The following is a 13,039-nucleotide window of genomic DNA, read 5'->3' as shown; positions in this document are numbered from 1 at the left end:
TGTCTCCAGCCTGTCTTTGTGTTCAGGCTGACTCTCAGCCGCAGAAAAGGACAATGGAGTGCATTGTGCCAATTCCTGGACTCCCAGAGGTTGGGCTTTGAAGATGGGATTGGCAGAGGAAAGCAGTTTCTTTCTTATTTCCAGGTTCAAAGAGATGAGAAGGGTGGAAAAGGCAGCAGAAGCCATGGCTGTCTGTCACTCAGAGAGCAGCTAGATTGCCCATGCTGATGTGCCTGCGCTTAAGGAAGAGATTGAGACACACTGGTAAGTAAGAATCACAACAGTGAAGGTAAAACTGATGGACACTTTAACCCTCATGACTTGGGGCTTGATCACCACAGGGGGTCAGGAAGGAATCTGAGCCCCGCTCCTCTGGTTCAGCATTGCACATTACTGTACTAGGGGGCGTTTTACAAGTTCCTCAAACTCATTCAGCATCGGGTACGGATGGAGTCAGGAGAGCAACTTGAATGGACCATTGCAGGGGTTCAGTGCGTTCCATGTTTTGGAGTCCAGTCCTGCGAGGTGCTGGCCCTCCTCTGCTGGAGAGGACCAGCCTCTCAGAGGGTCCAAAAAGAGTGGAGGCTGGTAGGAAGGACTCTGGTTGGGGCAAGAACAGCACCCAGCCCCCTGCTATCCGAGGCAGCCCCATCAGGAAATCCCATCCATGTTCGTGGGCTTCTCTTCTCCCAGAGCAGAAGCATGGCTACAAGTCCCCTACCTCCAGCCCCTTTGGTCTCTCATGATGGAGTGATGATGAAGAGATGGATGAAGGGGCCTTACTATTTATGTGCATTTTGGCAGCACCTCAGAATTTCTACATTTGCTGGTCTTCAGAATTTTTATTTTGTGTTATCCTAGCTCTTCATTTTCTGGCCTTCTGATGTTTCAGGGCCTGCAGTGGGGGCCAGAGAGCCTGTACCCCAGGAAACCTACAGTCTGACTGTCAGACAGGCTGCAGGAGGTGAGCAAAGCAAGCAAATGGGGTGAGAGGGGCAGGGGTGAGAAGCCAAGGGAAGCAGCTGAATAGCGTTAAGACAGAGAGCCCCTGGCTGGGGCATTGTCACACGCGCCTAAGGACTGTGGTTTGTTGGCACTCGACAGGGGCAGGCTCCAGGGAAGGGTTTCCTCCTGTTAATGTCCTCAAAGCTCATTCTGGGGGAGATGAGCCCTTGAGAGACTTTGAGAGGAATGACCCTGGGACAAATCAATAGCCTGGTCCTCTGAGCTGGGCCACATCCATTGGCAGGAAGGTCCTGGACCCTTGGGCAGAGAGGGAGGAAGCTGTCCTGGTTGTTCAGAGATGGACTGCCTGCTTGTGAGACTGAGACTCCTTTTTTCCACTGCTGGGAGCCAAGGACTGTTTAAAGAGGAGATGGATAGAACAGGGGATGAGAAAGGGAAGAAGGGATGGCCCAGAGAAAGAAGGAAGGGTAAAAGAAGGGGAGGAACAGAGAGGGCAGAGATCTCTAACTGGGCCTGAGTTTCCCTAGGGAAAAAAACTCTGACACCTTGTTTACTCTGAACCCGGGGCCCACTGGGCACCTGTGATTTTCCACTCTTAGAACGTTATTAACGAAGGAAGCTAATTGCTGTGTCCAAAGTGAGTGAAAGCAGCGTCCTGCCAGTGCAGCTGATAGGGGGTTGATCCATTGCCTTGTGGGAGACAGAGGCAATAATTGCCCGATTGTTCTTCTGTAAATATCATTAATTACCCATATCACTTTCTTTTAAAAGGGCAGCCTGGTATTGGAGCACATAAAAGAGCCCTCGGAAACAGGAACCCCTGGATGCGGTAGGAGGACTTGGCCTCGCTGATGGCCAAAACTGTTCCAGGTACAATGGAGCAAGATATTTGCTTTTGGGTTGGGGCTGGCCCCTGAAACCCTTCCTGTGCCTGGTTGGAGATATGTCCCGTGAAAGCCAGTAGATGATAATTTGCATGACTCCAGCTCCTAAAGGCTCCTGTTGAGCTGGGGCACCCACTGTGATGGCTCTGCACATGCCCATAGTGAGAGACAGTCCCTGCACCAACAGCTTGCTGTCTGAACAGGCAAGGGGTAGGGGAGGGTAAAGGGTAAGTCCATACTGCAGGGGTTTTGCTTGCGCAACTAAACCATGTCCCCCAAACAACATAGACTACAAGGGATTCTGCCAATGCCAGTACATCCAAATGGGCCAGTTTACAGACAGAGGAAATATTTATATGTACAATCAGAGGAAACATTTATAGCACAGAAAAAGTGAGGGGGAACTTCCTGTGCATCATCTGATCCATGGTCAATCTCCCTTGTGTGTCTGCTATCCCACAGTCAGCCAGGGCAGCTTACCCTTAAAGGAAACACCAGCTAATTCCTGCGTTTTAGCTACCGCTTGCCATGTGATAGAGAGAACACTGAAACATAGTCAGTCCCTGCTCCCTTGTCATTCAGTATATTTATTTCATCTGTCCACGCCCCATGTCACTTGTGGTGCATTTTTTTCATGCTCCCAGCCAACATAATTCTGCCAGCAAACGGTTGTAGTATGCATCTGGCCAGAGGCACTGAGTAGGGAAATGATGCTAAGGCTTTATGCTTTGGGGTTGTGTGGCAGCGTTGCCCGTTTAGTTTTAGTAATAGGTTAGACAAGGATTTGCTAGAGATTCCTTCCTACTTTTTTATGATTCAGTGACTTGTCCAAGGTCAATGGCAGAGCTAGGAATGAGGACCCACGGGTGCTGATTCCCCAGCTCTAATCATGACCATCCTCTTTTTAGCCATAGCATTCACAGTTTGTAATAGTCAAAGTGCTTCTGGCCCTGTATGCCTACTGTTACAGTCACAGTACAGAACAGAGCATGTTGCAGCAACCTGCATGCCAGAGATTAATCGCACAGGTATCACGCTTGGGGCCAGCCAGACACCTGGCTCAGAGAGCAGTCTGCATTTTGTTTAGACATGGCAGAAAATTCAGATGGCTTGCAACATACCCAAAAAGTAAAACCTGATAGCCGGTGCTGGCTCATTGCTGCACTTGGAGGTGGCAGTCATGGCTGCAGCAGTGGCTGAAATGTATTTGATTCTCACACAGGCATCTTTGGCTATTTCTTTGCCTTTGCATTCAGTGCCTTTTGTGTCAGGCCATGTGAGCTGGACCCAGCAGGAGCACCAGGAAGTGGATGCCAGGCCCAGGGGAATGTTTGCTGAATTCTGACATGCAATGCTGAGAGCTTTAAAACTCAGTTACATTCAGAGGCAAAGTCAGAATAGTTCAAGCGAGTCTGCAGCACAGCACAGTCTCTCTTTCCTGAGACATCCCACGCAAGTCCTGGTGGTAGCCAGCTGAAATTTGCTGAGCACCATTAGGCAGGCAAGGCTCTTTGGGTAGATGCGATATCTTTTATTAGACCAACTAAATAGCTGGAGAAAATGTTCTTTGTAAGCTTTCGGGCACAAATGTCCTTCTGCCTAAAGAAGGGCATTTGTGCCCGAAAGCTTGCAAAGAACATTTTTTCCAGCTATTTAGTTGGTCTAATAAAAGATATCGCATCTACCCAAAGAGCCTTGCCTGCCTCTGTCCTTAGACCAACACAACTACAACCAACAACCCTGAGCACCATTAAGAAGACTCAGCATCCTAATGGGTCAGGCCCCATTTGTAGGAAAGTAGGACAGGCTGCTAAAGGTCATCTAGTTCTACCTCATGCCTGCGGCAGGATTTCTCGCAAGGGCAGATGAAATGCTGACAAATGTGGAGACAGGCTGGGCGCAAACAAGCCAGAAGAGCCTGCAGTTTGCCAGCAGGACAGGCAAGAAAGGAAAAAGTTTCACCTGACAGGTGCCCGACCGCCCTTCTGGCTCAAATAACCACATTTCTATTTTAAATTTCCCCCATCGCATTATCAGGATGTAGCATTCTTCTTCACTTCCTGTCTTAAATTTCTGTGCTGTGAAACCACTACCTGATGCTTCCCTGTCCTGTGTTAGCTGGCATGGATTGTGCATGACTGGGTGTATAAAATCTGTGGGTGAGGGGTTTGGGGGTGCTCTGCACAGAGCAATAGGGTATTGTGGTTATTATATTGCAGAGAAGGGAAAGAGGAAATGGGGTGGTCAGGGGACTTGGCCACTGGGGCCCTGAGTGTACACGCTGCTCAGCTGTTTATCTTTTATGATGATAACAGTCCCAAGCGTGGGGCAATGTAGGCTTATTTACAAGTGACTAATATTAGCAGATTGCACTCAATGGGGTAATAATTCAGTGCTAATTTATTGCTATAAACCATGGGAAAAGGTGCCCTGGAGCTCAGAACTGTGATTCACTGGGAGGGAACCAGAGCTGCTGTGTTGGGATGGAAGTTAGAAGAGTGCATGGAGGGCATAGCAGAGCTATTCATCTGGAGCTGGTGATTATGGCAGGTGCCCTTCAGCCCCTGGGGAGCCCAGCTCCTTCTTTGTTTTCCAGCTTCAGTTCTGCTTGCAGCAGTCTATTTTGGGTTTTATGCAGAGTTGAGATGTACCGGTCCCTGATGACTGTGGATCTGAATTACAGACAGGCCAGAGCTCAGGACTCTCAGTTCCACGTGTGAGTCGCACCATGGAAGTGGAACGTGGGACACCCTGAAGATCAGGAGTTGCGATTGTAAACGGTGCAGCCCAAAATATGGTTTCTGAACCCTTCATGGAGACAGGCCCAATCCTAGGTCCCTGCTGAGACTCAGTTCTAGTCTGTGTCGTGAGCAGAATCAACAATGAACCTAAGCCAGTTTGCCCTGAGGATGCTTCTGGTCCATGTTCCCCCTGTAACTTGCTGGAGGACTTTGGGACTGGAGCCATTGAGAAGCTCAGGACCTCTTGTCCTGGGTGAGCGAGTGCAGCTCTTATACTGTTCACTCACTTTTTTAAACTTGCCTCTGGAATTCAAAGGCCCACGTGCTCTGGGCATTTAGGTGCCCTACTTCCCTGGGCCTCAGGGACTGTTATCCCAAATGTCACTGAGTTTATCCACAATTCATAATTAAATGATGCTGCCTGTGTTTAAACTAACACAAAAAAGCACTAGGATGTTGTGACGTCTGGGCCAAACTGTGCCACAGCTGGTGTAAACATTTGCCTCTTCTCTCCCAAAGGGTCTGCTCAGATCAGTCCTGTTCCCCTTTTGCTGTGACTGGGGATTTAGAGGAGCAAAGCTGAAGGAAAAGAAAAGGGTCTTTTCCTTCTCTCTCCATTTCTTCTTTTTCACTTGTCCTTTCTTTCATCTGGTTATTTTCTGTTTCTCTCCTTCCACCATGTACTTTGCCTGTAAGCTCTCAGAGCAGGGCCCATCCTCTGGCGCTGTGTTTGGGCAGACAACCCTTGTATCATGCTGTTCTGATCTGTGAGCAGGATCCCCATGTAATAACAACAGCAGCAATAATAGCTCTCAGACAGTTTCATCTTTTTGTCCCCTTCTTGTTTCACCCACAGCTCAGGACATTTCCGCACTTGTCATCAGTGCTAGTGTAAGCTGGGTGTGAACATGCCAGGTCATGCACACACAGTTTGCCAGCAGTGCTGGTAAGAGGTCATGACTAAGAGACAAATTAGTTTCCTGTAGCAGCTACCCACCAGATCTCCCGAGCCACCCAAAATCGTGTGGAAGGGGGATGCCTGTTTCTGTTTGTGGTAGTTTCCTTTCAGTCCAGGAATGTACCGCTTGGCCCGAGACCAGGAGAGCAAGTTCTTTTCAATGGCATTTCTCTTACTGAGTAGACTTAGCAGGGCTGCTCCCTCTAAAAGCATCTCCTATTATCTCATTCAGGCAGTAGAAGCTCTGTGACCTAAGTGCCAGCACACATAAACATGCATAGGCATTTTGATGGTTCAACATTACCATTTGTAAGTCTAAAGAAAAGGCAGCATGTTTAGAAAAATATTTCACCCAAGGCCCCACACCCTGGACATTAGTAATATGAGTCCTGGTTGTATTCATAGCTCTACCTCCACCTGGGTAGGTGAATTTTCCACCCCATACATATTCCATGGGCCACCTTTACAGAGCAAGAGAGAGAGAAGGAACTACACAGGAGACAGGGGTGAGCCAGATCCGCAGCCAGCATAGAAATCACTGCTCTGCTAACTCCAGGGGAAGAATCCTGACTTCTCCCTGCTGAGGATCTGCCCATTTTGCCGTGGTCTACAGTTGAAAGGTAACAATGTTCAGCCTTGGGCACCTGCATATAGTCTCAACACTTGTGGTTAGTTTTCTAGTGAAGAGAGGCGCGAGTGGCTAGGACTGTGTCCTCTGCCCTTCCTGCATAAGCTTCCTTTGGCAGCTGCCCACCGGATCTGGTACATAATTTGAGTCTGTCTCACATAGAATGACTGGCTTGTTAGGGCTTATATTATGTGAGATTTCCTAGGACGGTGGCTGCAGGGCTCAGCTCTCCCTAGAAGACCCATTGTTTCAGGGATGGCCCTTTCTTTTCCTTTTACTTAAGCTAAGGCTTCCTGACTGTTCTTCCCGTTCTCCTTCTCTGCGTATCTTCAGATGAAAAACAGCAGCAAAGTGCCTCTTCTTGCAGCACTCATCATGGCTGGCTCCATTTACCAGCTGGCATCCTCACTACCTCCACCTCACCTCAAAGGGAAGACAGAGCTGCCATCCTGATGCGACTCACTTTGCACAGGTGCAGAGGATGACACAGTGAGGTGGGCCAACAGACAGTCAGGCCTCTCTTCTCTTCCAGAGCCCAAAAAAGATCCTTAGATCCCCTTCTATTCACTATAGAGCCATATGGGCCAGTCACACAAGTTGGCACAGGAGCCAAACACTTCATTTGGGTAGGAAAGAGGAACAGCATGTCCTAGAAGGGGACAGCAGGATTATTTACAGCACCAAAATAGAGGATGGAATGCAGAAAGGCACAGGAGGTTCAGAGCAATCCAGTTTTGTATAGCTCCAACGGGATGGTTTATACAAGTTACTTAATGGTATGGATTTAGTGCTGGGGAAAAGCCTTGCCCTGGCATTTCCTGTAAGAGGAACCGTCTGATTACACCAGTGAGGTTCCCCAGTTCTCAGGCACACGTTTCCTGGGCAGCGTGACTCAGCCCCAACATGGACAACACTTCCCCTGACCTTAAGAAGGGCACTTCCTGGTCTCTGGAAGCTGCCAAGGAGAGCAAAAGGGATTGCTGACCCTGGAGCTGAGAGTGCCCCCAACTCATCTCCTCTGTCCCACCCATCATGCATCAGAAGGGAACAGCTTTTATCCCTGCTGGCCTGGGCTGGGCTCAGACAGGTGATATACAGGTGCAAGTTTCTTCAGCACATTAGCAATGTCCTGAGGCATACAGACTCTCCTAAGCACCAGCCTTACACCTCAAAGAATGAGCCCTGCTGTCTGGAAAGCTATATTTATTCCATCATGTTATGAGTTTTGAGGGGCTTATAGGCAGGGTCTGCCACTCTCCAAGCACACAGACAAGATCTCCCACACATCTCTGTCAAATAACCCTATAATTACTGGGATCCACCCACCTTGGTCTTTTAAGGAATAGATATCCGAGATAAAACACAAGAATGCAGCAGCAAGACAGCTGTTAATGCACCATCTGCATTCAGCTCTATCTGCAAAGCTTGACAATATAAAATCATTTCAAGAATGACTCCAGGATCTTTGCACCATCATAACTGTATCTCCCATTTGGCCTATCAATGGCACGTGAACAGTAAGCCTCAGTCCCACAGACCCAGCCTCATCTACTTCAGCAGTGTCATTTATCTCCACTAGCAGAGGTATGGGACAGGATCTAGACTCGTGAGTCACTCCCACTTCACCTAAAGGACGCTGCCCATCAGTACAGGCAGAAGCAGACTACGGTAGGGAGACACGGGGAGCCATGCTACATTACTGGGGGTTATACAAGCCCAAATATGAGCTGATTGTTCCAACGGGGAGCATTGTGAAATGGGTGAGACTTGAATTTGTTCTGTTCCTGATCAGCGTCCTGTTCTCTGCTCTGGCTCAAATGACCTTGCACAATCTCTCCTGCTGTATCTATAAAATAGGTGTGTGATAGTTGTCTCCCTGAAGAATGCAAAAGCACTGAAATATTAAAAGTGCTCAGCAGAGGAGCTGGGATGAGAACTGCAGGATCCTGGTGCTCCCTTCTTAATGCCTTGTAACTCATGTACATCTCTCCTCATGCTTTGGGCTAGTCCACGATGAAAGGCCTCTCTCTCTTTTTCTCTTTCCATCAGAGAATAAATGGGAGTCTAAAAATGTGCACAAGAATCACCTCACCTTTTCCCATGGGGAACTTTGCTTTCAGTGACTTTTCTGATGAAAAAATGCTTTATTAGAGCATTTCCAACCAAAGAAGCTGGGTCTGAAAAAACACCCTGGTCGAAGTGAGCACGAACAGACAGCTGATCATTTACAGTGGTAGTTTTAGCATTTTTAATGAACGGACATGCATTGCTTTGCTACAGATGTGGGGAAGAGATGCTAAGAGAAACTCAAGTGGTAGCTGAGCTCTGTCTCAAGCCATGAAGCACTGCATCACTTGACATACTTGAAAGGTGAGGGGGAGAGAAAGAGGGAGATGAAAGCATGAAATAAGAATCATATGAAATGAGGCCAAGATTCTCAAGGCATTTAGGCCACAGCTGTTGACGAAATAGACATTTTTGAGGATCTGGGCCTGAGCTCCCACCATTCCTAATTTATGCTGAAGTCAGATATGGGCCAGAAAAGTCAGAATGCAGCCCCGTCTCGCAGGAAAGACAAGGCGATTCAACTTCTCCATACACCAGTTTTAGATGACTCCATTTCAGTCAACAGCTTACTCCTCGTTACACCAGTGTAAATGGCACCAGCATCAGTTTATGACTATATGTAACAGACCTAGAAAGAGTCTGCAGGCAAAGTAAGTTCAGTGCAATGCAAACCCACTCGACCAGCCTGACACCTCTATATTAGTAGGTGATACGGTGAAACAGTGCAAAAGCTATGTGCAGGTCAGCCCTTCTGAGCCCTGCTGAGTGTAACGTAAGATAGAAGATTGGGGACTTCCCTATCTGTTTTCAGTCAGCTTAGTACTACCAGCAGAGTGCAAAGGGGGCTTTACATTTGTAATGGTTTTATCTATGGAAAAGCTGGGGAGTGAATCTTGCATGTCTTGAGGCTGAGACGAGGGTTAATTTTGGTGAGATAAGACTACATTTGAGAATAGAAGCATTTTTGCAGCCAGCTGAAATGACTCAGAGGGCTGGAATGTCAGAAGAAGCCTGGGAGCAGGGGGTCAGTGGACAGGTGGGTTAGTCAAAAGGGCATGGGAAATTCACTTACAGCATGACACTGCTATTTATTACCTGGAACTGACCTCCACATATACAGATACAGGTATATGAGCTGTCTAATGTGTGAGCATGGGTATCTGCATACATATAATTGCCCACCACTGAAATGCAACTATCCCCATGGCGGGGGGGGAACTCCAAGCAAAAAATATTGTTCGTATTCCATTGATAACCTGCAGTAACTAAATTACTGGGGACCTAACGTCTGAACGCCATATGGCGGTCTCCACATTTAAGGTACTATCAGCAGTAAGAGAGTTTACCCTGGGGAGTTTACCTTGCAGTTCCAAGTCCTTAATTTTAGTGGGAGCTAGAGCAGAGTTCACCTGGCATCAAAGTTTTTTTATAGTAACATTTGTGGAAGTGAATTCCTCTGGTACATTCTGGTCTTAGGGCAGTTATGGGATTATATCATTATATGGCACAGGGAGATGTTTTATGTTGTCACTTTTACGGAGCATTGCTACCACCTTCCTTGTAGGGTTCAAATTAGAACATACTGAGATAAGATAAGGCTTATTTGAATGAAAACAGGCCTGAAATTATAGGGGCAAATAGCGTCCAGAACCCTTTTCTCACACAAGGTGAAAATGTGCTTTGGGGTAAAACCACTCTCACAGATGACACAACGCCAAAGGACAGGCCTGGAGACACAACCCAAGAAGAGAAGTTCAAACACCATTACGAGAGTACAGATTCTGAGATTACTGGTAGGGCAAGGTGCCCTGAGTAAATCATCCCTGTGCACAGAGCCAGAGTTATCCCCTGGAAAGCGTGAGTGATGGGTCCCATCTGCATGTGGTCCATCAGAGTCTGTTACTCATAGCACAGCTAAGGAGTCTTGGCTCTTCAACTTAAGCTAAAGCAGCTTGTGCCTCTTTCCAGAAGGTCCAGTTCAATCATTGATATGCTGGTCAAGATAGCCAAGGCCACATAAGCACAGCCTCAAGCACCATTTCAATCTTCTTTTGAGGGGCCAGTAAGACAGACAGGCTGCACTGTTTTTATGCTGCAGTGACTTTGCATGGGAGTGAACATCACCCAAGACAAAGGTAATCCATCTTCAGTGTTGCTTCTTGTTTTACTTTCTCTTTGTGCTTCAGAGAGTGCCCAAAGTTTTTCTCTTTTGCCTTGGTCAGGTTGTTTCAGGCAGTTTTTCTTCAAGGTAGCCTGCACAAAGAGAAAAGATTCCCTGATTCAGCCTTAGAATAACACTGCTTGGGGCTTTGCAAGTGGAAGTGGACTGTGGAGAGTGGTAAGGGACTTGCCCACCCAAACATGTGGTGCTCAACCCTTTGCCTCAGTCAGGGCTATCAGAGATACTGCCCATTGCATCTTCTGCAGGGAGATTCAAGTGGCCCAGAGCAGGAACTGGTGGGTACAGCCAGTGAGCTAGCTGCAGAGAGCATTCTGCTGCTTCTCTCAGCAGGACTAAAGTGCGCCTGAGGCTAGCTAGCACTTGCTGCTGACTTCAGCATATACCTTAACTGGCTGGGGGGACTGGCCACAACCCCTAATCCTCAATACGTGCCGGCTTGCAGTTTTTGTGTGCACACATTCCTTGGGGTTGTGCCCTGTGGTTTGGGTGGAGAAAGGCTCCTTTTGCCCCTTGGCTAACAAGCACATGAAAACTCATCTACACCCTGGCAGTAGATGCTGGTATCCTACCCTCTCTGTAAAGGGCTCTGAACCTCCCATGTGCCAGGGGCTTTTGTGCCACGGTAAGAGGAGTAACCAGGCTGCAAAGTTGTTTTGTTCTCCAAACACAGTAGTATCTTTACTCTGTCAAATCAGTGCAGTTTCTTGCTAGTTGTACATCTCTGCCTTTTTCCAGCTCTTTACCTCCTAAACTTGGGCTAACAGCCTCTAACGAGGGATTCTTCTGATCGCTTTTTTCCTGCTTATAAATTGTCTGCCAGATCAGGGCAGGAACAGCCTCTTACTCTGTTTGTCTAAGATCTAGCACCACGAGGAAGCGCCTGAGCACGGTCTCTAGATTAGCACTGATCAGAAGTTTTCCAATGGGCTGAAAAATGCTGATTTGCTAGGTTCAAAACTTCTTGTAGGAAGTAGTTTCAATGAATCTCCCAATTAAACAAAAACCAAACCAAATAAAAATGTTCACATTTTCCGAAGCTGCCTTTTTGTTTAGATATTTTTGTTAATTACTATCCCCCAAAATGCTAACAAAACTAAAAGGTTGAGAACAAAAAGAAATGTTTGAAATGATCCAAATGAAATATTTGAACGGCGCTGAGCTGGAGCTCTTTTTTTGCATTAGTGGTTCTTGAACATATTGGTGACACTTTTTTGTGAATTTCTTTGGCATGAAATGTGAAGTAGGGGTTGTATTTCTGGAATCTCTCTATTTCTCCTATCTCAGGTGTCCATCTTTACAGAATCGGAGTGGGTCTGAGTCCGCTCACATTCAAGATGACATAAGGCAGGAGCAATTCCTATAAAATAGGGCTATCCTGATATAAAATTGTATGAGGAGAGCATTAGGTGTATTAAGTATGCTTCTTTCTTCCTTCCTTCCTTTTTTTCAGAAGTCCTATATAACTACAGGCTTGAGGACTTTTTAAAATAAATCCGAAGCCACCCCTGTGGGTCCAAAATACAGACCGAAGTAATGAGATGCTTGTTCTCATTTACTGTCTTTGTTGTATTCACTCTTTGTCTCTCATCATATACTAATATCATAAACTATTTGGGGAAGGGAGCATTCCCTCATGGAGCAGGTATATAGTATCTGGGCTATATGATGCCAGTCTTCAGCCTCTGGGTGTAATAATAATAATAAGCCCTGACACTCCTTTAAGACCACGAACTTAGGTGTATTTCATGGTGTGGTAAAGGGGAAGAAATGCCAAGAAAGTATTTTCTCTTTGTTCTGAGCTCTATCTTCTTATTTAGAATCAATGACCCAGTCCACTCATGTAATTTAAAGTACATGGGCAGCCTGTTCACTTTCTATTAGCCTTCCAGGCACTGAGATCATTGCCCTTCTGTTACAGAAGAGTCAGGTCCAGTGTGCCTGGTAGGTGTGACAGTCCTCATACTAACTGAGTGCTCAGTTAGAAAATCATAAAAAAGCCATTGGGAAGAAGCCAATATACTGGGATCTGAAGAGGGAGCATAAATATTTACTGTAAATAGGAGGACAATACAATGGAGGGCCAGCATATGGACTTTGTAATGGGCTCCATTGTGCTTCAAAGAGGGGCTAATTCTGTATGTCCTCAGACAGTCACTAGGGAGGATATTGAAGTAAAGTGACACAAACTCCCATTAGTGTCACAGGCAACCAACTTTAATGATGGCCAATTGAGGGTGAATAATAGATTCCCGATTGAAGTTACATGAGTAAACAAAGGATGGCCATGCAACAAATTCATAATAAAAACAGTGGTTGTGATAATGTGTGGGGAAGTGAGAGCACTTGTTTGGAGATTTAAATAAGCATCAGGACCCCCCACCCTAAAATTCACTCCTATCCTCTTTAGCCCCTACATTGCAAAATCAAACACCCCTAATTAAAGAGCCGATTGTGTCCCTGTGTGTATTGTGTTTCAATTGCAGCACCCGTGACATTGGAAGCAGCTGGTAGGGTGTGTTTTCTGCCTGTATTGTGCCAGATATACCATGGTGGGGGAATAAGTATAAGCCACTCTTTTATATCATTTCTAACTGAGCACAATTGCTACAATGC

The 13,039-nt window shown here is 46.7% G+C and overlaps 1 long non-coding RNA gene across 2 annotated transcripts in view; it reads left to right on the top strand.

Moving 5' to 3' along the window:
* Positions 1-925, top strand: part of LOC149853710 (uncharacterized) — a 37,580-nt gene extending 36,655 nt beyond the window's left edge. For both annotated transcript variants that reach the window (XR_016438909.1, XR_016438908.1), the window contains 2 exons: positions 145-264; positions 893-925. This is a non-coding gene — a long non-coding RNA (uncharacterized LOC149853710). The remainder of the gene's footprint in view (positions 1-144; positions 265-892) is intronic.
* Positions 926-13,039: the final 12,114 nt, after the last annotated feature.

Source organism: Crocodylus siamensis, chromosome 13 (genome assembly GCF_052110815.1).
Source record: "Crocodylus siamensis isolate JL-2025a chromosome 13, ASM5211081v1, whole genome shotgun sequence".
In the NCBI taxonomy this organism is placed as follows: domain Eukaryota; kingdom Metazoa; phylum Chordata; order Crocodylia; family Crocodylidae; genus Crocodylus; species Crocodylus siamensis.
The sequence above is the reverse complement of the archived record's forward strand: the minus strand, read 5'-3'. Positions and strand labels throughout refer to the sequence as shown.